Source organism: Agelaius phoeniceus, chromosome 9 (genome assembly GCF_051311805.1).
Source record: "Agelaius phoeniceus isolate bAgePho1 chromosome 9, bAgePho1.hap1, whole genome shotgun sequence".
Lineage (NCBI taxonomy): Eukaryota > Metazoa > Chordata > Aves > Passeriformes > Icteridae > Agelaius > Agelaius phoeniceus.
Genome location: NC_135273.1, coordinates 12,701,447 through 12,723,553, shown reverse-complemented (window position 1 = coordinate 12,723,553; position 22,107 = coordinate 12,701,447). Strand labels below are relative to the sequence as shown.

The following is a 22,107-nucleotide window of genomic DNA, read 5'->3' as shown; positions in this document are numbered from 1 at the left end:
GGCTATCCTGTGCTTCAGGACCACAGGCTCAGCAAAGACGTGACACGTTCTAGCTCTTTAGTGTAACTTGTATATTAGTTGCATCAGAATGGGACTGAGACTTTACGCCTTTCTCTTAATTGTAGGTGGTGCTGACTTGACAAATGCAACTTAATTCTTATTAAAGAATTGCTTATGAGTAAGGAAAAAACATCCTTGCTTATGAGTAAGGAAGAAACATATTTTCATTTTCTTTTTAAAATCTGTTCCTCTCTGCAAGGCAAATAATAATGCTCTGCGGCCTGTGCAGGAGGGAGCTTTCAAAGTAGTTGTTTAGTGAAATTTCAGACAGTTTGGATGTGTGGACTCCTGTGCTGGAAAAAGAGAGGCTGTTTGGAATGCCACCAGACTCCTGGGTTCATACCCAGGGAGATCTGTTCAAAGTACCATGGAACAGCTCAATTCCTGGGGGGTGATTTGCTTGAGAGGGGAAATCTAGTGGGGAATATTTGAGCTCACCTTTTATTAACTGCATAAATTACCTTGAAAAAAAACTTTGTGAATTGGTGAATGTTCTTCCCAGCTAAGTTTAAATTACGACTTAAGTTTCAGTTGCTGTTTTGTCCACATGCTAATCTCTTGTGTCATGGCATTGGATCTTCTTCATTCTGTTTAACTCAGTTTTGGGGGTTTGGAAGGTTACCTCATGTTTATTTCATCTTTGTGTATAGAAGGTGAATGTAGTCCTGCTTTTTACTGACCAGTGCAGTGGTGGTTATCTTTATCTCTTTCAGCCTGTGTGTAGAGATGGGGAAATCTTACTTGGTTTTGGAGGTGTTGAAGGAGAGATGAGGGAGGGCCTCCCTTGGCTGTGGTTTCCACACTGCAGGATTTGCAGCTTGGATGTGGGAAACTCAATGATGTCACTTAACTGTTGGCTGGTTAAGGTGGATTTTGCTGCATGTGTGAGTGGAGGGTGGTTCTTTTTCCTCTCTGTCCCTGTGGTTCAGACTCCAGATAGCACAATAGGGTTCTTAGCCTGTAGTGAGACTTGTGGGTGTGTTCTAGTTCTGTATGCAGCAATGTGTCTGAAGAAATGCATGTTATGTTGGTAGTTTATTTCCCTGGTCTGCAAGGATGGAATGCACTCCCATGTGTTAGCACAGTCCTTTTATTGAACAGCTGGGAGAATTAGGTGTGCGCGTTAATCCTGCGAGGGTGGCTAAGCCAAATTCCTCCTTAGAGCTCCTGAAACTGGTGCTTAAAATAGGATTCTTAAAAATTCTCCTGGGTGGCTTGGAAGGTGCAGACTAGAGATCCCTTTCCCTGGTAGCCAGTCTCTTGCCTGTGCTAGGAAACATCCCAGTAGCACAGGTTCAGGATGGCTGTTGATGTGTGTGTTCCCTCCTGCCAGTGCTGAGCCCTGGAATAGTCTCTGTAGTTGGGAATTAATTCAGGCTCGTTTGAGCATACTTAAATGTTTACTCCAGAGTCACTATGCTGGTTGGTCTGTATGGGCAAGCCCTGTGTTAGAATCAGCTTTGTCCTAACTGGTTTCTCTTTAAAAAGTGCAGATATAGTGGAAATAAGTGGCTTCCTTTGTGTCCTTTGAAATGAATGTAAATAACTGATAGCTGGCTTGATCTGGCATAGCACAGTGTCTTTTGCAAGAGCTCTTCCAACTTTCTTCTTCAGAGCAACCTTGCCAAATTCCCATGAGAATGTACCAAATTAAAGGTGAGAATCAAATTGCATGTTACTCTCCAGTAGAGTGCTGGAAATAAATAAGCTTACAGTTTTTAATCATTCCCTTCCCATCACATTGATCTTCTGCCACAGCCAGCTTGCTTCAAAACTCTTAACTGTGTCTTTTTTGATACCCAGGCCCCTGCTACCACTGTTGGGTGCAAAAGGCAGTTCATGTGATAGTGCTGCCAGTTAAAACTTTGATTTGAGGAGAGAGGATGGGTTTTTTTCTAATAAGTTTGATAATTAGCTGTGTACGTGGCATTTTGAAATTTACATTTTGGAGATAAGCAAAACCTCCTTAACCTAAATGTGGAATGGAGGCTTACAAGGAGGCAATTAAAAGCCAAACACAGCAGGATATACATCCTTGTATGTTGCAGAAGATGAAATGGGTAGTTCTGTACTTGTTCTAGTGCTTAGCCTGAACAGCTGGAGGATTTGGTGGTGGGCCTATTGTTAACATTCTTTGACTACAATTGCAAAATAAGTATCTGTTTCACTTCCATGCTGCCGGGCAAGAAACTTAATTTTAAGAGAGCTTCAGCACATTCCCACCCCCTTGCTGGTCTAATCTCCTAAAGTGTGAATAAACATGATTCCTGAAGCAGTCCACAAACAAGCTTCTCCTCTAAAAAGCATGGTTTACTTGCAAATAAATAAATAAATAAATAAGTAGCCTTTGAAATAGGTGTGATTTTTCTGTTCTAAAAACAGACTTTAAACTTTTACTAGAGCTGTCAAATCCACTTGTCTACAGGTTAAGCAGATTGAGTGCTTAACTTGAATTCAATTATTCAAATTTAATGCAAGGGAGTCTAAGGTACCTTTTGTACTGGCCTAGGAAAGAACCTGCCTGACTTTGCTCAGAGCAAAGAGGTATTCAATCTAATGTTGGCTATTGCAGTAAAGGGGAGCGAGGTGTTTCCTGTTCCAGGATTGATTTGTGTCCTGGTTCCTAAACTGCAGCAGAGATTGAATGGGCCATGGAGTCATTTTTGGAAAGAACCTGGTGAACAGTCTCCACTGGTCTTCTTTTTCTTGTCAGTGTGTGTGTGGACCTGCCTTTTTTTTTTCTTCCCGCCCCCCCCTGTTTTCTGTTCCTTTTTGACAGTCTCTCTAGGTCTCTGCTTAAATGCTCTCTGGCACTTGCTCTTGGTGTTTTTCACAGGCAGATCTCTGCATATGTGATCCTAAATCCAAAGCATTCTATTTCTAGCTCCATGCTTGCTAGAACTACAAAAATTCAGTTTGAAAAGCCTCATGTTGTAATACTAATATTTCAAGATTGGCCCACTTTCTGCAAGCCATTCTACAGCTGTGTTCCTGGTGGCCTGGATGGCTTTGGAGGGCAGCAGTTTCTCAGTGGGAGTCCTCCTTATCTGGGGACTTTGAGTCATATGTTTGGATCTTATTTATATCTGTTTCCACTATTTTTTATACTACAGATCAGACCTTAATAACCTGTTGCAAAGAAGCCACAATAACTGTGCAGCAGTTCTGAGCTCTCATTTTCTTAATCACATGGCAGCCTTGAGAAAACTCCTAGATTCCTTGTTAAAATATTTGCCAACTGGACTTTAAAAGGGTTTTTCTCCCCTGAAAACATTGTCAGATTCAGCTTGATGATACTTTCTTCAGGCTTTGTTGGTCTTGCGTTGTCTGGTTTTAGTAGCATGTGTGTTTGGTCCTTGATTTAGAGTGGTCATGGAGGAAAAAATTTGTCCATTTCTTTTCTAGTTCCTCCTCCCCCTTGAAAGAAAACCAAGTCCCAGCAGCCTGAAACATAAACTTCAGACTTTTGAGTGCAGTGAAGAATACCTAGACCTACTTCTCTTTTGAGCACATAGATCCTCTTTTTGGAAACAGGTAGGATAGCAAGTAATTCATAGCCCAGGGATCCAAAGTTCTGCATTACTATTGTTGGTCTGAGAGGTCTTTTTCTGTTATTAGGTCACTTGGTCTGAGGGGCTTTTTTGTTATTAGGTCACTTATCTTTCTGGTGCAGCTCTAATCCAGGTTTGTAGGTGGCTTCTTTCCTGGTTCCTTTCAAGTTTTATGACCTGCTGAATCTGAGTCCAGTCTTCACCTGAGTAACTTTGATTTAGTAGGTCTGAATGCTCACTTTCTAGTTTATCTAGCAGGTTGTCTGTCTCCTGGGCACTTTTTCCGTGTAACCCTGTGACTGCAGCATTACGAGAAACTGGAAGAAACTACATAAATCCTTTCTGGGATTATGAAAGGCACGTAATACTTCTTGGAAAACAATATCGTTTTCAAGGCTGCTTAGCTAATAAAAGGCACCTCCTCTGATCCTTTTTGGGAAATTCACGTAACAGAGAGAGTGTTGAGGAGGTCCAGTGTGGAGACCTTTCTGTGTGAAGAGAGTAGAGGAGTGGTAGGTGGGGTAGTGGGAAGGAATTTGCCACCAAGAAACAGAAGTCTTAGCATGCTATGCCTGCAGATTTATTCCCTGAACAAAAATTGCATGTGGGGGTGGGGGTTGCCTCGTGACAAACTGTTCCTTGGCTGTGTGACAGCACAGCACCCGCAGGTACTGCACTGCCAAGAGCTCTGCTGGCCTTGCAGGGCTCCTGGGGGATGCGTGCTGGTTCCAGGGAGCAGCGGATGTGGGTGACTGCAGGCAGCCCTCCTGCTGGTATGCCCAGGGAGAGGCTCCAAGGGGAATGCATCAGCGAGCAGCTCCAGTTCTTCCTGGGCTCCCTACTGGGAGCATTTTATAGGGACCAGGAGAAGAGAGGCTACTAGAAGAGCAGCTTTGGTGAGAAGCCTGGCTGAGGAGTCCTTCTGCTGCTGAGAGTAGGAAGAAATGTGTTTCAGGTGGCTGGCAGGGAGAGGAGTGAGTGAATTAAATGGCTTGAGCAGTAGAGGTTTGAGTTTGATGCCTGTGTTGGATATGGTTCTTTGATTGCTTTTTAACCAATTGTTCACAATTCTTGTCATTTGACAAACACAAGAAGTTGCCTTTTCTTCCCCTCAGCTGTTTGCTCAGTTAGCAAATGCTTTCCTGTGCTGAAGCTGATGGGAGTGAATTCCACCACAAGTGAACCATGCTCCTATCTGCTTTCTCTGTGTCTGTAGAGGTTATCTGTAATAGGCACAGATGTAAACTTCAGGTCAGTCTGTGCAGCCAACAACATTTCACAGCCAGTGTTGGAGCAGGATAGACCCAAGAGGCAGAATATCAACTTCTGAGTGAATTCATTAGTGTAGGAAACTGATCAGGTACTTTAACAATCACACTGTCCTTCCAGGTCTAAGATTTTTTTGAGTTTTGTTTTCTTCCTCTGCTGACATGAGGCTCTGAGGAGCAGAACATTTTCTCAGTGAACTTCAGTTGACTCTGAGGGCATAAGAACAATAACAGCGAATCCTCTGCAGTAGGTAATTTCTGACAATGGCTGGGGCTGCTTAGAGAAAGTATTAGAAAAGAGCCAATTTATTTTGTTCCGCACGGAAGCTTACTGATCTCATCAGGCTGTGATTCAGGAAGTTCTGGGACTAAAGATACTGTCTTTATTAAATAGCCCTAGATGCTTATTTCTCTCTGTCTAATCAGCATTGAACCTTTGTCAGTTGTTACACAGAAACAAACACCAGTAGTGGGTGTCTCCTGTCTGTAGCTATGTAGTGCTAGTGGCAGAGAGAGGTGGGTCTAGAAGTACATTTCTGGTTGTCAGTTCTGCCTGAAGCCATCCAAAGGTAGGTTTTGTTTTGTCAGGCTATGGTATCACTCCAGCTGGTAATTTAGGAAATGAGGGTGTGAGCCACCTCACACTTCATACGTGTTATGAGCCCAAGTCTCCTCCCTGTTTTATTGAAGAAATCATTTTAGTGGGGGGAAGTATTGTGGGGGTTATTAGGCTGCTTAACTTGGAGCATCAGTGCCACTAGACTGTGACAAGATCTCCTCATCTTCCTGGTGTTGTCTGGTGTCACATTTTGTCTTGCTCACTTCACCTGGGGGGCACACATCCTAGTGCACAGGAATTAAGACCTGGAGGATTCAAAGTCTCACTAATTCACCTCCTTTAAACATTTAATGTCTGCTCAATATTAAGAGTCCTAAGTCAGTCATACAGCAGCTTAGTCAGGATCAAGTAGGATGAGAATGAAAGCAGTGGCCAAGCAGTGTTCAGCAAATCTATAGACCACCAAGGTGTGCTTTTTTCACTAATACTTAGCAAGAGCTCACTTTTGCATTTACTTATGTGCCTCTACAGAGCTGTGGTGCAATTGCCAGTCTAGGTAGGCCAATGGCACTTCTACTGTTGAGTCCCTTCCAATTTCACTAATGGAGCTTGTAAAACTAGCCCTCAACACAGAGTACTCTGAACCATACCCTAGTGAGTGCGACCTGGCAGTCTTGTTAATTTGACAAGGTCCTGAATTACAGCCTACCAGCTACAAATAGGAGTGTAAATACTTGATGCTAATGAGCTACTGCCCACAGCCCATGGCTAACAGTCCATACCAGGTGGTTAATCCAGTCTGGCTCCTGCCAAGGTCACTGAGTCATTTCAGGACTATCAAGTGATGGGGTTTTGTTTCACTTTTCACCAATATATAATCATAGAAAACAAGATGCATAAATCTGTCATTAACCTTCTTCTGGAGGAATGCACTTTTTCCCTTGGCCAGGAAATCTGCATGGCACAATAGTTGGTAGAATAAGCTATGTTGTGATGTTATACAAAACATGTGTGAGAAGAGCATGTCTCCATTAACTCTTTCCTTTTTTTGGTCCTCCCTTACTCAGAAGTGTTCTCTTCCCTGTTTATGGCGTTGTGTGTAGTAACTTGCCACTCTGAAGGGTCATAGGTAGGTGCCCTTGGGAATCTTTGAGCCATTGTTGTCATGTTTTCTGTTAAAATTGTCTGGGAGCCTTCCAGAGTTTTGGTAGACAGCCAGCTTTCACTGAAGTGAAGAATGGCTTCCAGGATTTTCCACGCTTCCATGCTGTCTATGGGGCATCATATAGGTTGTTTTCCTTTGAGGATTGGCTTGTTGTAGTACACAGCCTGTAATGCCAGAGGTGTTTCTTTGTCTGGGTTGGCTGGCATGTTGAAATTGGGATTCTTACATGGGTGTTTGTGGTTATTTTTGTGATTTAAAAACATTACTCAGACTTGCTCTTCACCTACTGGTGATGATATCTGCTTGAAAGGACTAGTGAAAGAATACTAGAAAAACAACTTGTCTTGTAACCAACTTGTCTTAAAATATCCAAGCCCTAGATTAAACAGAAACTTCAAAGCAAAGAAAGCTTGTGTGGCTGGGACTCACTTGTGTTTCTTTATATTGAAGCATTTCACTTATGAATTGTTTGGTATAATAATTGCAGTGTTTATGAAACAGCAGCCCTGCTCATCAAGGAATCCTATTTTGAAGGACAGAATAAGTGTGATGCCTGTCATTCTGGTAGCTGAAACCTGATGATTGCGGAGGCCTCAGGAGTTTACAAGTTAACAGGGCTCAGCTGCAGTTACTAATTAACCACACGAGAGCTTTGCTCCAGCCGAAGGCACTGGGGCTGGGAGATGAACACATACATTGAGCACAAAAGATCTGTATAGTTCTGTTTTCTGTAATGCTTTCTGTTGGGATGACACCATTCTTTTGCTGGCAGTCCCAAAAGGAGCTGCTCTTCAGATGAGAGTGGTGTGGTAACATTGCTCTCTGCAGGGTGAACTGTGCCCTCAGACTGGGCTCCTACTTCCTTGAGCTTCTTTCCCAGAGCAGGTGTGAATGAAAGTTGGGGTTTTCTTTACAACAAGTTGTTTGTTTTTTTTTTTTTTTAATGGTGGTATAATCTCTTACAGTGATGTGACAGAGCCTTTTGTGACAGCTGATCCTCGTGGAGGTGAACAAGGCTTTATTTTCCCCATTTACCCATGGATAATGAGGGCAGCAAAAATGCTGATTCTGCCTTGGTTGGATACTCTGCTGCCAGCAAATGATTTTAGGAAGGATCTTGCCATTTCTGTTTTTTTTCCAGGACTCCACCTCTGGCTTTCAGGAGATTGTCCTGCCTACCCTTTGCACTGGGGGGTTCAAAGTGCAGCCTGCAGGACCCCTTTCCATGCAGCAATTACGTGAGGACAAGGACGATCAGTTGCCTGCTTTTATTGCTTGTGAATTGCTTGTCAGCAATTTCTAGATTCCTACAAATAGGAAGAAAATCTGCCAGTGTGAACTTGTTCTTGATAAAAATTTACAATCTGGCATTGAAAGTAGGTGTGGCTGGGGGTTTTAGGCAAGCTGCAGGCTTAGTTCTTCCTATCTTGCTTGGGACATCTTTCCATTGGAAGCAAGAACAGCTCTTACAGTTACAATTCCCATACACAGCAAGAGCAGACAGGGACCTTCAGCTGATATTAAAGGGCATCTAGTAAAGAGGCTTCAGTTCAATTTTTTACTCATTAAAGTAGGTCAGAATTGTGAATAAGAGTTACTCAGTAGCTCTAACTTGAACTCTGAGGGACATCACTAAGATTTTGATTCAAGGTGGATAAATTAATGTGATATATTTTGCTCTGTGAATTTGTGTGGGGGTTTTTTCCCCTGCTGTGTAGCTGAGGTATGTGTACAGATAAAGCTTTTTGGCTTTCTGACTTTCAGTTTTTATTTAAATATCTTGTTGCAGTGTGTGGGGATTGGGTGAGGAAGAATCTCTCAAAGTACCTTGAAGACTCACTGCTTTAGGTCTTCTTTTTCCTCCAGCAGAATAGAGGAATAAGAGATGCCTCACTGGAAGTTGGGCCAGTGGACCTGTGAGTAGCTCACCACATGGACTACATGGTTGTAAATGTTTGGGATTTATGCTGTTTTTAGATGTGATCTGGTCTTGTTGCGTGCTGGTTCCCTACCCTCATGGGGAATAACTTTTATCTTCTTGTTGATGTTCTAATTTGCCTGGAGCCTTTTGGAGTGGTTAGGTTTGAAAACACTAATTTCAAAACAGTGAATTTCAAGAACTTCACACTGTTCATGGGGAGTATTTTTTTTTCCTTCTCTTAGTGTTGAAGAATTGCTTATACTGTGTGGATGGGATTTCTCCTAGAGAAATCAAGATCCCTGTCCAAATTATTATCTCTCTTAATAAAAATGCTGTACAGTGTACTTCAGACTCAACCCTTTTAATCAGCTGCTAAAGTTTTGAATGCTCACTTGCAAGAGGAGTGGGAGACTGTCTTGTGTGTTGTGTAGAGGAAAGCCAGTTTCTGGTGTGTTTGTGTTTTCCTGTGACCCTTACAGTGATCACAGCATGCTTAAAGCTCTGATCCCATATGATGGACCCAGCCTCTCCATCATAATCAGGACTGACAGTTTTCTAGGTCTTTCTGTTTGTTTGACAAAAAGCTAGAGGGTATTTGTGCTCACTAGTATGAAGCTGCTTTACCAGTAGTGTGCTAGTTTAATTCAGCTGGTGCTGTATTGTCTGAAGGCTCCCAAGGAGAACCTGGAAATGGAGAAGTTCCACAGTTCACCCTGTAGGCAGTCGTGGTGGGGGGTGAAACTTCCCAGCGTGGGAATCCCCTGAGGTTAGAGCTTGAGGAAGGCAGCTGTGGCAGTGAAAAAACTTAATTACCTACTGGATGCAGGCTCCAAGAACTACAGCAGTCTGTTGCTTGATGCCAGTCATAGAGCTCAACCTGTGAGTGCAGTTGCAGTTGTAGTGTGTGCAGTCAATGAGCCAGCAAATAGAGTAGATTTCTTCTTTCCTGCTTTCTTCAATGCCCCTGGGGTTCAGGGTGGGGATGAAGGTTTCCCTGTGCTGTGTGATGCACTGTGGATGGGAATCCCAGCCTCTGCTCCTCCTCTCTGCATGGGAACACTTGCTGTGCATGGGATGAGAGGTCTACCAGGAGAGTTCTGATGTCAATGGCTCTATTCTATTAATGTTTTTTTTTCTTTCCAGAGCAGCTGTTTTGAATTTTCCAGTCTTTGCTGTAATCTTTGAACAAGCCTTGTTTTATTATGAGAGAGACACTGCAGAAACGTGTGGGGTAGAGTGAAGACACGCATACATTTTAGTGTTGAGGACATTTTCATTTCTGATTCCTGGCCTGGAAAGTGGGTTTAAACTTGTTGCTTGCCTGCTGTTTGAACGTGGTCCAGTGGTAAGAGACTTTAATACATTTCTTCTTTGCAAATCATCAACCTCACATCTTCCAGTAAAGGAAAGAATTTGGGAGTATAGCTTCCAAGAGTAATAGCCTTCTAAGCCCTATGCAATGCACAGGCTTCAACCAAAAAGTTCCAAGGAAAATATTCAGAAAGGGGGAAGTTGACTAGCTGTAATTCCTGATGGTTTTGTATTTAAATTATTTAGCTTTCCAGAGAGATCAGTACATGCTTTTTTTTTTTTTTTCAGACTGACATGCAGCCATCCTAGAACTAATAACTGTGTGGACTGTCTCAATCCAAGCATGGGTTAGAGAAATTAAGAAAATGTCTCTTACCAAGTTTGTATTGATGATGATCTGTTCTTTGCCATTGTTCCCACTACCTGATTGATCTCTACCTGGAAACACACTTAAAAGTGTTGGAAGCTGTTTCTAGGTACCTTGTTTTCTACTTGAATCCACCTCTTGATCAATAGAAAGAGTTGAGTGCCTTGAACAGTGCTTGAAAAGTAAAAGTTTAAGGGAGGATGCTGAGCAAAGAGTCACCATGAAGAAGCTGGTAGGCTTAGGGATTTTAGGAGTGTCTGGGTTTATTTCCTTTGAAAATCACTGGGACTGCAGTGTCCTGTTTTTAGAGTGATCATTTGGGAGGGAATGAAATGCTTTAAACTCCAAAGATTCTTTTAAGAAATTAGATTATCTTAACCATCCGTCCAGTGCTGCAGTTAGTAGTTGTGACAAGGAATGAATGTGTACTGTGATTAAACATGTACTCTCACAGTTAGAGGCAGCATGTAGTTCCTGGGAGGAAAAACTCTTGCTGTGAACAATTCTCCTAACAAAAGGAATTCTCATCTCCGTGTTTTTTGTGACTTTGAGGATGACTGGGACATTAGAAAAAACCCTCAAGATAAGACCAGATACAAAAGCTCTTACAAATAGGACCAAGCTTGTTTTGGGTTTGGTTTTTTTTTAATCCTTGCAAAACTGAGACTTAATTTTCCTATTCCTGCATTTTTTCCTTCATAATGGGAAAATGACCTGAGGAAGTCAAGGGCATACCTGCTTCAAGTGAGTTGAGAGCTGGGCAAGGATAAAGTGGTGGTTTTATCTTTTGGACTTCCTAGCACTGTCCAAAGCTGTGGTTGATTGTGATGCCTCTCCTTCTGCTTCAATTACTTTGCTGTAGAATGAGGACTCATTTTTATCCCTTTCCCTTATATCAATTGAATTGGTTTAGTGGGAGCCAGTATGTTTCAGCTTGTCTACTGTAATTTAGGTTCTATAAATAGGAGTTTGGTTTAATGTTCATGTAATAGCTTCATTGCATGATGATTGAAACTTTCTTTAGACTGACAGCCCCTCCAGTGACTCAGATCTTGTTTCTCTTGCCCTGAGCTCCTTGGCTGTCATTGTCTCTAGTGTTTTCACTCTCCCTTTTCAGATCAATGTGTAGTTCTCCTGGCACTATTTGTTGGCAGGAGGTGAGGAAAAACACAAAGAGACTAGGTGATAGATGAGGTGAGGCCATCCACTAGGCAAGTGTGTAGAGACAATTAAGGTGAATGTCCCATGGTTAGTGCTCTGTTCTGTGCAGCTTTATGGCTACCACAATTGCTGCTGTAGAGGTAATTTTTGGGTTAATTGTTGGTTTCTTACCTCTTACTGACACAGAGTGGTTTGATAGGTTGTTTTTTCTTTACTGAGTCAGAGATGCCACTTATCCTCTGCTGCTTAACTTTTGCTTTCAGACAGTTTTAAACTAATGCCCAATTTAGGATTAATTATGTACTAAATAGTTTCCTGTTTTTCTGGGCTGAAAACCTAGTAGGCAAATCTTTAAGAGTCAACCTGTTAGTGCTTAAATTCCCAGAGTTGAGGGACATGCAGGTGAGTATCCTTTTTTTCTTGTTGGTGACAAGGTGGTAACCCAAGTATGAATAAATATCTTGGGTCTCTCATGAACCAGAAAGTCTTGAACCCTTAATCCTGGTGCCACTGGAAAGTTTTTCTTGCCCCATGGACAGGTCAGTTATACCAGAGGGTAACACTGCACTCTTCTTCACTGCCACCCATTCCGAGGAATCTTCAGCAAGCTGGCTGGGAGGGATGCAGTGACACAGACCCAAGTCTGTTCTTACTGCTGGTGAATCCTATTCATTTGAGATAAAAAGGATGGCTTAGTTGGACTCTTCCCTTTTTCCATGTGGGGTGATGTGATGTGGGGAAGGCGCAGCCCACCAGTTAATTCCAACAATTAAAGGGGTGTGCAAGAATTCTCCTTGTGATGGTCCAGCCCTGCTCTAGGGTGGTGCAGGCAGCCTCCTCCATATGGCACTCAGTGTGTCTTGCTTTTTCTGAGGGTGTTGACAGGCTGTGTTCTGTCACTAGTCTGGTGGTTGCTCCCTAGGGTGGACTTGACTCTCTGACATAGAATTGGAAGAACCTGTGGCCTGATGACACCGTTGTCACTGTCTCTTTGTGCTTCCTTTAGTGACTGATGTCTGATTGAAGTGTCGGTGTGTGCAGAAGCTTGGTGTTGACTCATAATCCAGGCACCATTTTTCTGGCATGAAGAGATGTGCTGGGCTTGTGATCATAGTGACCTGGCTCTTTACTGTTTTCATTGACATAGGAGATAGGAACAGGAGGGAGGAACTGAGAATTATCCTGCTTGTCCCATTCAGAAAATGGATGTGACTGGGACAGTGAAGGTGTGATCCACTTTCTCATCCCTGTCCCAGGAGTTTGGCTTGTGCAGGGAAGGAAGGCGACAGGGATTAATTAATTCATTCTTCCTTTGACTCACTAAATGGAGAGGTGAATGAGTGGTAACCTTCAGTAAAGTGCGAATTCAGAAATGTCATTGACAAAGTTGCTACCAAAAGTAACAAAAGTAGATTTCTAGTTTTAGATACAATTATCTTTCCTTAATTTTTAATCCCTTTGTGTTGGAACAGGGAGCCAAAGGGAGTGATGGTGGGACTAGGTAGGGCAGCCTTTGCAGGCAAGGAGAAGGGAGTGTTGCAACCTTTGAGTTGTTAACCTTTTGAAGTGGCATGGGATAGATGTCTCATTACCCTGCCTCAACACAGGCACGTTTTATCTGTGACATACCAAGCAAATTGCCTTTTGCCTCAGAGATGGTGCAGGGCTGTTAAACCTGTTTGGCTTCGAGGCAGTCATTCTGTGGATTCTCTTTATCTGCCCCTGTGAGGGTCAGGAGGCCTGCAGAGGCCACCCTGCTCCTCCAGGTCTGATGTCTGCTCTGCAGGACCAGCACTTAAGGCAAAAGCTCCTGTGTTGGGTGAGGGCTTTTTCAGTAAGTGTTTTCAAAAATAGCAGTAGATGGTCCCTCCAGGGTCAGGTGAGGGAGCTGCAATGCTTGGGGGAGATCTGCAGCCTCAGACAAACCAGGGGCTGCTTGGCCCAAGTATGATGTTTGAAGATCTAACTAGAAAAACTGAGTGTTAAATTAGGTTTGCAGTTTGATTTTAAATTTAATACTAAATTTTGGTAGCCAGTTGTTATCTATTTTTTTTCTCTATCAGAATAAGCTTTTTTTAACATAAATGACTAACTGCATTAGTGTCAGTCAAAATGTTAACTTCAGCATGAAGAAACAATTGATCTGCTTCATCATCACTGCCAAAATGCATCTGTGGGTGCATGTTTCTTGGTATGTCACATGTCTGTAGCAGGTGGCAATAATACTGAACAAAGCTGTGAGCATTTCTGTTTGCCTTTTTTTTTTCTTCTCCCAGCTATTGCAAACTCCTGTGAGATTGCTGAGACAATCCTGTGTATAGGGGTGGTTGAGGAGAATCCAGAAGTCCTGGGAAGAGAGGGAAAGTAAGAAAACTGCAATTGTTCAGAGCATGGGAGAAGTTTAAAGCATAAAATACAGAAAATGAAAACTGTCCTAAAAAGAAGGGTAAAACCTACTGATGAGAGTAATCATTAGTGTCTGACCTCCCTCTGCTGCACTTGTCCCAGCTAACATGTTCCTGTCTTGCTGTTTGTGCTTGCCTGTGTTTTTGGCACATCTCTGTGATCCATTTAATGTCACCAAAACAGGTGCCACATAGACACAGGCAAAAGAGCTTTCTTCTTACTGTTCCACCAAAGCATATGACTCATTGCTGAAGGGATGGTTCATTTAGCAGAGCAACTAAACTAAAAGTATGGAAACTTTCAGGGTTTCCACTGATAACTCTTCCTTTTGGATATTTCCTCTGTTATGGACACAACTTTTGACTGTGGGCATTGGTCTGTTAGGAACTGACTTGTGCTAAGTTTAATGTATGTGAATCTCATAATGCAGGTGACTACTTGTTAGTGGAAGTTGAGCTAGATTTCAACCTGTACAGGGTTATTGACTTGATCTTTTAATCTGTCAGCTCATTCTTCACTCCTCTTCTCTGTTTGCATGTTGTAGTTTTGAGATGTTTTTGGAAAGAGTACTGGGAAAACTTGCAAACATTTTTCAAACAAAAGATGGTTTGTCTTCATGGCTGGGAGGGTTCATTTGGACACTTGCTCTGAATTTTTTTTTTTTGTTGTTTGGAAAACTGAAGTTCTTAGAAGTTAGATGGCCTTGGCTTTCTTTGTTCTTTCCTCTGTCTCAGACATCTGTATCTGCTCTCTCACCGAGCTCTTTATCTTACTTGGCTTTTCTGTGGATGCCTGGAGGCCTTGGCTCACATTCTCAAGAGTGTCCACTGGTTCAAGAAGCCATTGCTGCTATCAAATTACCTTGACAGCTGTTGTCCCGTTTCATATTTGCCATCCCCTCCCCCTGGCTCCCTTGTGATTTTTGGCAGAAGCTGTGGCTATTGAGCAATAAAACTTGGATCTGAGAATCATGTTGCTGGTGGGAAAATGAGATGAGAGCATACTAGTTAATGCCTTGCAACTTGACTTCTTGCTGATGTACAATCAGTAGCATCTTTATTTGAAAACAAAACCTACCACTAGCTCCTCTGTTTGTGGATTGAGCGGATGGTTCATTTACTGCTCATCTGGAGTTGAGCCATAGGTGCTGGTCTCTTAAAATAGCACACTCTATACCAAGATGTTTATGACCAGACAAGCTCTTGATTTGGAGCCCTTGACAAGTGCTAAGCCTAAGGACTGCAGAACTTGGATGTTTGTGTTAATGAAAGTAATCCATAAGGGCACATCATCTCCATCTCACTTTTATCAAGGATCCTGTGTGAAACCTGGAACAGAACTCCTGTGGTGCTATTAAGTACATATTAGAGATGACCTTATGTGATCTTGCTTGGATTTGAATTAATAAAATATAGGTATAACATTTGTGGGCTCTCCTCTTGTGTGTGTTTGGGGATTTAATTGCCATTTTTAAAAATGCAACACAACACTTTTGACAACTGACAGAAATGGTGATGATCTTGGGGCCAACCGTCATAAGAGAGCTGTCATCTCTGTAAACCTCTCCTTTCAAGATGTTTTGTGTTTAGTTTGTCAGTTGTTTGAAAAGTTGGCTGATGCATGGCATGCTTTAATCTCTACAGATCGTTCCTCTTGTCCCTGTTGAAACATGTTAGCAACTAAACTTTGTGCAACATACTGGCAAAATTAGGAAGGAAGGAAGGAGCAGATCTTAATTGGAAAGATGACTGTCAGAAAACAATTAATGTATCCGGAACACTCAGTTGAGAGGAATGCATATAGCAAAAACATGTGAAAAATTCTTTGCTTGCGATGTGTTTGATTTACTTGCTGATAACATCAGTGTGAAATGTAAAGCTTGTAAAAGGCTGGATCAGACCAGCCTTAGTGCTTGTCTTACAGCTCCTAAATTGAGTAGGAAGACTCAACTCCTACTGAAACATGTGCTACCCTGTTTTGTTTGTGTCTGGGGAGAAGGGTACTTGATGTATGAGTGAAATCATGAGTTTGGGGTGGCTGTAGGTTTGAGGGGTGGGGCCTTGGTGCTCCATCACGCTCACAGCTGGTGGATCGTGGTGTGTGATATGGTCTCAGCATCTTGTATGCTGTGGAGTCCTCTTGGGATGAAGAATGGCTGGGGCTGGGGTTGTAGTGGCTTCAGCTGTGAAGCTGGGAGGAAGGCAAGGGGTCAAAAAGATGTCCTGGACTTGGAAGATCACAATTACATCATATACCCCCCTGGAAAAGAAGTAAAATAGAGAATGGATTACACCTAGATGAAAAAAGCATGAAGCTGTAATGTTTGAGTTGCAGGGTGGGATGCATGGGTTTTCTGGTGACATGTGGGGAAATAACATTTTACTGACTATCCTTTCCCCCCCCGAGCGAAAACAAACACTCATAACGCCTCAGTTTGGTGCAAAACGTGATTTAAGCAGGGTTGTTTTTGTTCAGTTTTCTTGTTTGTTTGTTGTTTTTTTTTTAAGGAAAACGGTGGCAATTTATCCTCCCTGCCCCACATTCCTTGCTATCCTGGCATGTAGCACAGGTTTAAACAAGGTGCTCCTTGGCCTGATCTCCCCGTGGAGATTTCAGAAAGTGCTGGAAGGCTTGAGCTTCCTGCGATCCCTGGCATGTCTTCCGTTACGCAGCTTCGGTTTTTGTAGCAGTAGGGGACTTGTTAGTTTTCCAAGTGCAGCTCCCAGCCAACGTGTCCGCTCTGTGGTGTAGACTCCTGCATGTTCAGTGTTAAAATACTTCTATAGCTTTCAGGCATCTTGCATTTCAAATATGGGTGGAGAAGTGAGTGTTGGCCTTTAAGGCAGGGGTTTCAAAGCTTTCTGATATCAAAGGCCATGTTGACAACTTGGCAAGCGCTTGTGGGCCCAAGTGTGTTAGATCTTTAGGATAGGAGCTGACTTGCTGCAGGCATTGGGAAGGATGTTTTGCATTGTTTAAATGTATTGTCAGGTGTATTATGTCCTTTCTCTGCAGTGTGGCTGCCTGAGTGTCCCCTCCTTTTGTGCTAGGCTCAGCTCACTTTCCCAGCAGCCAGGGAAGGGGTTAATTTGCTGTTACAGTTCACTCCAGCTTGTCTCTTGCTGTCCAGTGTCTTCTCCCTAAAACTGCTGCTGTGGGGAATCCCATCTCAGGAGCCCTCAGCTGTAGCAGCTCACGTGGCGGCTGGGGAGGGTGGAAGGGGGTGTTTGGGGAAAGCATTCAGCTCGGCTGGCAGGTTACAGGGCAGGAGGGCTCATCTCAGCTGTGAGCCCTTTGCAGCCCTCTCCTGGGTGTGGGAAGCAGGTAGGGTCCTGCAAACCTGGGAAGGCAGCTGGTTCTGGCAGGGCAGAGCTTGTCTATCCTGGTCAGGGTCTCAGAGGTCTTACCAGGTTACTTGCTGCTTGTTGACTGTTTGAAATACCAGCATGTGTCGCTTCCGCTCTGCTCTCATGCTTTCCAGCCTCGCTGAACTGCAGCTCTGCCTCCTTGCGTTGGGTGCATTAGCTGCCTTGTTTTGCTGTGGGATTTGAGCATCTCTGGGTGCTAGACAGACTCTCTACCAGTGCTTAATGCACTGTGCTCCCATCTATTAGAAGCTTAATTTTCACTTCCTGTGTGAGGCGAGTGAAGCGCAGAGGACAGTGCAGCAGCACAGTGCAGAAAGATAAATGCAGTGCATAGAGACTTACCAAAACTTTTCTTACCTCAGCCCCATTGCAGCCAGTGTAGCTTTGAGGTGTGGAGTGCAAGCAGGCTGATTTTTGAATCCTTGTCTGGCTCATGGATAGAGCCATGTCCTGCACTGAGCTCTGGCTGCATGGCCGGCTGGAAGGAGCAAAGCTGGCACGGATGTTTCAGCTTTTAAATGCAGTCACAGGTTTTGGTCTGAGGTAGAAAGGTACTTTAAGAGCTACATTGTTTTGCATGAAAGACTAAACAACAAATCTGTAGCAGTGTGGAGGAGAAGCCAGTTTTCCTAACTCCTGGTCATGTGCTTTCACCACAAAGACCCCGTTTCTTCTTTTACTTAACTGAAGAATTCCATTAGATCAAAAGCTAGTTAAGGAAAATAGAGCCCCATGTGGTCCTGTGTGGTTACTTAGGCAAGTGCTATTTTTAGGAATCCCAATTGAGTAAGCCCTGGCTCTTACTGCTGTTAAAATCCAGGGAAGTAAAATTAAAACTTCTACCTTCATCTCAGCCGCATGTAGGCCACTAGGCCCCAGCCATCCGGGGCTCTTTCCCTCCCTTGTGCCTCCCCCAGCACATTCCCTGCCTTGCGGGGACTTTTGCCTTTCCAAGTGAGAGTTAATCAGTTCTTTGGGCGTGGGAGATTGGGAATAAGGCAGGTAGGAGTTGTTCCCAAGTTGTTCCCCTTGTTAATGAGCGCTTGCCCTCCAGTCCAAGGGTTCAGCCTAACTCTGCTCGGCTTCTCCTCACTTCAGCTTTTGTGTCCCAGTTTCACTGATCTGCAGATACTTCTCTCCCTTACCAAGAGCAGAGAGCCCAGCTTCACAAAATGTGACTTGTTTGCAGTTCTTTCCTTGTGGTGCTGCTGAAAAATACTTTTTACTCACAAAGTTTTGTACACAGACCTGCTAGACCTGCCCGATAACATTTGGGGTGGCAAACATTGGTAGAATTAATACAGTTTGTTTGTGAATAAAAACATAGGAATACAATTTATTTTCTGGAAACAGTTGCCTGATGGTGACCAGATACCTCTCCATAACTTCATGCCCCAGCTTGCAACATGCAGAGGTTTCATTGGTTATTTTTGTGAGTATTTTTCTGAGCAGAAAAGTAGCAGAGAGGTAAGGCAGAAAAAGAAGCTAAATGCTGAGGAAGCTTTGGGTGTGTGGCACCAAGAGAAGCCTGCTGAATCTTTTTGAGCTGGCTGAAAACTGCAAGCAGTACTGTGTGTGATCAATGCTGCTTGCACAAATTACTTTTCCATAATTTTATTTATTTAAAAAATGTGAGGAAAACACGCTGTCACAATTTTAAGGCCCATTTTAGGAGCCTGGAGATTTAATTAAAGGACTTGATTCAGAAGTGAGAGTAAAAAGTGTTTTGAGTTTGAAAAGACCCTGTGTTGGCTGATAATTTTCTCCAGGTTGCATGACCTTTGTTTGGAGAACCCCTTGTTTAAAAACAACAGCAAGAGCAACAAAAAAAGCTTCTGAAATCTTGTGTCAGAGCTGAATGCACTGCGTTTCTGGCCTGTATGGAGAAGACATAGCAATATTCTGTGAAAAATTTGGGATACTTTAAAATGCTGAGCCAGTAACTGCTGACCTTTTAAGCTTGATTGACATTAACTACTTGTTAATGTTTCATGGCAGGATGGGAAATTAGAGATGATATTCGTCTATGTCGGTATAAATGCAGTTATATGGGCAGGCAGTGTTTTCATAATGCTTCAGTTTTCTCCATTTAGAGACCTGGATTGAGTTTGGCCAGCAAGAGTGATTTTACTGATACAAATTGCATGTTCCCTTGGTAGCCCCAGGTATGTGTGATGTGTACAGAAGCCTCAGGTGGTTTGAACTGAAGCAATGCCCTAAAACAGCACCAGGAAAGTATTAGTCTCAGAATAGTGGTGGATCAAAACATCCTTGATTGTGCTTAGAGTATGGCATGTACAGAGCTACCCACTGTGTCCTGGGTAATATGGATGTGACTGTGTCAATAGATAAGGCTCAGGGATATTTAGCAGATATATTAAGATCTGTTGGCTAAATTATTCCTTTTCCACATATGTGATCAGCTCTTTTCTGTAGCTGTGACAGTCAATCAGTTCCACAGATCAAGAGGGTCTTCAGATCAGCATGTGAAATCCTCACATGCAGAAGAAGAGTGGTTCTTGACACTTTTGGGGATTGTACTTGTGACCCCCTTTCACACTGGGAGCCTCAAGTCTGTTCGAGGACACCAGCTTCCCACTGTTTCCTTCATGTCCTGCAATGCTTATTATAATACTCTCATCTTTAAAATTGTTGTACCTAAACTTAGCTTTTTGCTGAGTATTGGTTCACAGAACCCTCAAAAGGAGGATGTGGTTAAACTGTTCCTCAGGGCTAGAGTTGTTTTCTGTCTGGACAATTTGGGGGCTTTATGGCGTCCCATCAAAGAATGGAAACACAAGTAAATAATCCTCAATTCTTTGAAAATGTGGAATAGTTAAAGCTTAACTGCCGTTCACATGGACTGGGGATCAGAAGCAGCATCAGTATGTGAACTGCTGCAAAGATCAGCTGTGCAGAGCTATGGGACTGTGAGCCAGGAATTTTCATCATAAAATATTGATTGCTTCCCTTGCAGAAAAGGAAATTGAGGTAATGTGTTGTTACTGCAGAGTCTCCTTGCTGCAGCTTAGCTAAAGAACAGACCACTGCCACACCACAGAATGGAATTAAGGGACGTGATGTCTTACAGTGACAGCGCTGAACTGACTGGCAAGATGTGACATCGAGGAAAGTGAACATGCATAACATTCCTCACTTTTGTCTTCACAATTGGAGATGAAAATGTGTTCTGATGTTTTCAGTCTGTCAAACAAACTACTTTTGCAAATGTGCCTCTACCCCTGCCCCCAGCCTCACACTTTCTGGGGGGCACTGCAATGGATGACCTTGCTGGCTAGCCTGCAAGTCAGTTTTGTTGTGTGTTTTGCTTCCCTCCCCACTGTTGTTTCCCTAATAGTATTTTCCACTGATTTGATGTTTTTTTCTTAATTATTCTTTGTTATCCAAACCCTATATTTTGTGCGTTAACCTTGGGTCTGTTTTTACCTGAAAAGCCTATTGGGAATTGGGAGGACCTAGATGTGCCTTGTAGGGTGTCTTTACTTTTAAGAGAGATCCTATTTTAAGGACTTGTCTCTTGCAAGAGGCAAGTGAGAACTGCCTTTTCAGAACAGTTAAATCCCAATGGTGTTTTTAATTGTTTTCTTTTTGCAGAAGTTTGTTTTGGTTGGGTTTTTTTGCCTTTTTTTTTTTAAGAAACAGCAGTGGAGTATTAGCATGTTGTGTTTCAGAGCATTCAAAGCAGAATGAGTGCAAAAGGAGACTGAATACAGATGTATGGGAGCAGTGGTGTTCATTCTGTGTTGTATTTGACTCCAGCCAAAGTGAGTGGAGAGGGTTAGTCCCCAAAAAGTTGCCTTTAAATGGTTGATAGCTTGGCTAATCTTACTTTGCTGTTGTCCTGTGTTGCCCTGCTGCAGAAGGGGAGTGACTGTGCTGCTTCTGAGAGTTTCAGGGGTGTCAGAGGGTGTGCAGAAAAAGGGCTCTGCAAGAAGCTGGCAAAGAGCAGTTCAGCAGCAAGGATTTATCTCTTGCACAGCCACCTATCAGGTAAAGCACCTGCAGGTCTTATTCCCCAGCAGAGGAAATAGTGAATATTAAGCAGAGAAGACTGTGTTGAGAATTACAACATGAAAAAAGATCACTTTGCTTTGCTGTGTGCAGGGAGAGCTGACTCACACCAACCTGTGTTACAGCTTTGGGGAGAGCAGTTGGAAAACTGTGTCACTTCAGCCCAAGAGAACTGTAAGAACAGAAGTGTGGCAATATATTAAAATTACATCAAAGGCTCTGGGAGATTTTAATGAGATCAGCCCCATATTTATTTTCATGGTTAGGAACAGAAATAACTGAATCATGTCATGGAAATATTCTGGAATGAGGAGATGTAACAGCCAAGACTGTCTCTAAGCTGGTCAAAGGATTTGTTAACTCCAGGCAGGCTGCTTCACTTTAGGGTAGTGAGAACTAGCAGACAGAGCATTTAGGCAGAACAGAGCCTTGTTGAAGGTCCCAAAATGTGAAAATCATGCTCAGGTGAGCATGGCAGAGGGCTCTTTGCATCAGCAGCAGGGCTGTATTCTCTCCTTACCATTATGTCTCTCTATTAGTCTGGACTTCCAGGATGGATGAATCCAGTGGGCTGGAGCTCATTCTGGAGGTGGTTGGGCCCCTGCTCCCTGTGCCAGGCTGCTGCAGCAGTTGCTCACCTCAGCAGGACTCCACTGCTCCCAGGGCAGCTCTCAGCTCAGGTTTTCCTTTGCAGATAACCCAAGGTACTGCAGTGGGGTAGCACTGCCAGTTGTTTCAAGGCTTACATTTTCAAGGGTGCTTCGTATTGCAGAGGGGTTGATGCTTTTATTGCAGCCCCCAGAGGGTGTCAGGGACCACTGCCAGCTTACTTACCACTTCTCCTGTCTGTCTTCCCCTGCTTTGTCTCTGGGCTTGTTGGTACCACTCATGTGCCTGTAGCATGTTCAGGGTGCTGCAGGATGTCTGTCACTGAGCTG

At 43.3% G+C, this 22,107-nt stretch overlaps 1 protein-coding gene across 3 annotated transcripts in view; it reads left to right on the top strand.

Moving 5' to 3' along the window:
- The window catches only part of CNNM2 (cyclin and CBS domain divalent metal cation transport mediator 2), a 112,462-nt gene that overhangs the window by 2,388 nt on the left and 87,967 nt on the right, over positions 1-22,107 (top strand). The window lies entirely within an intron of this gene.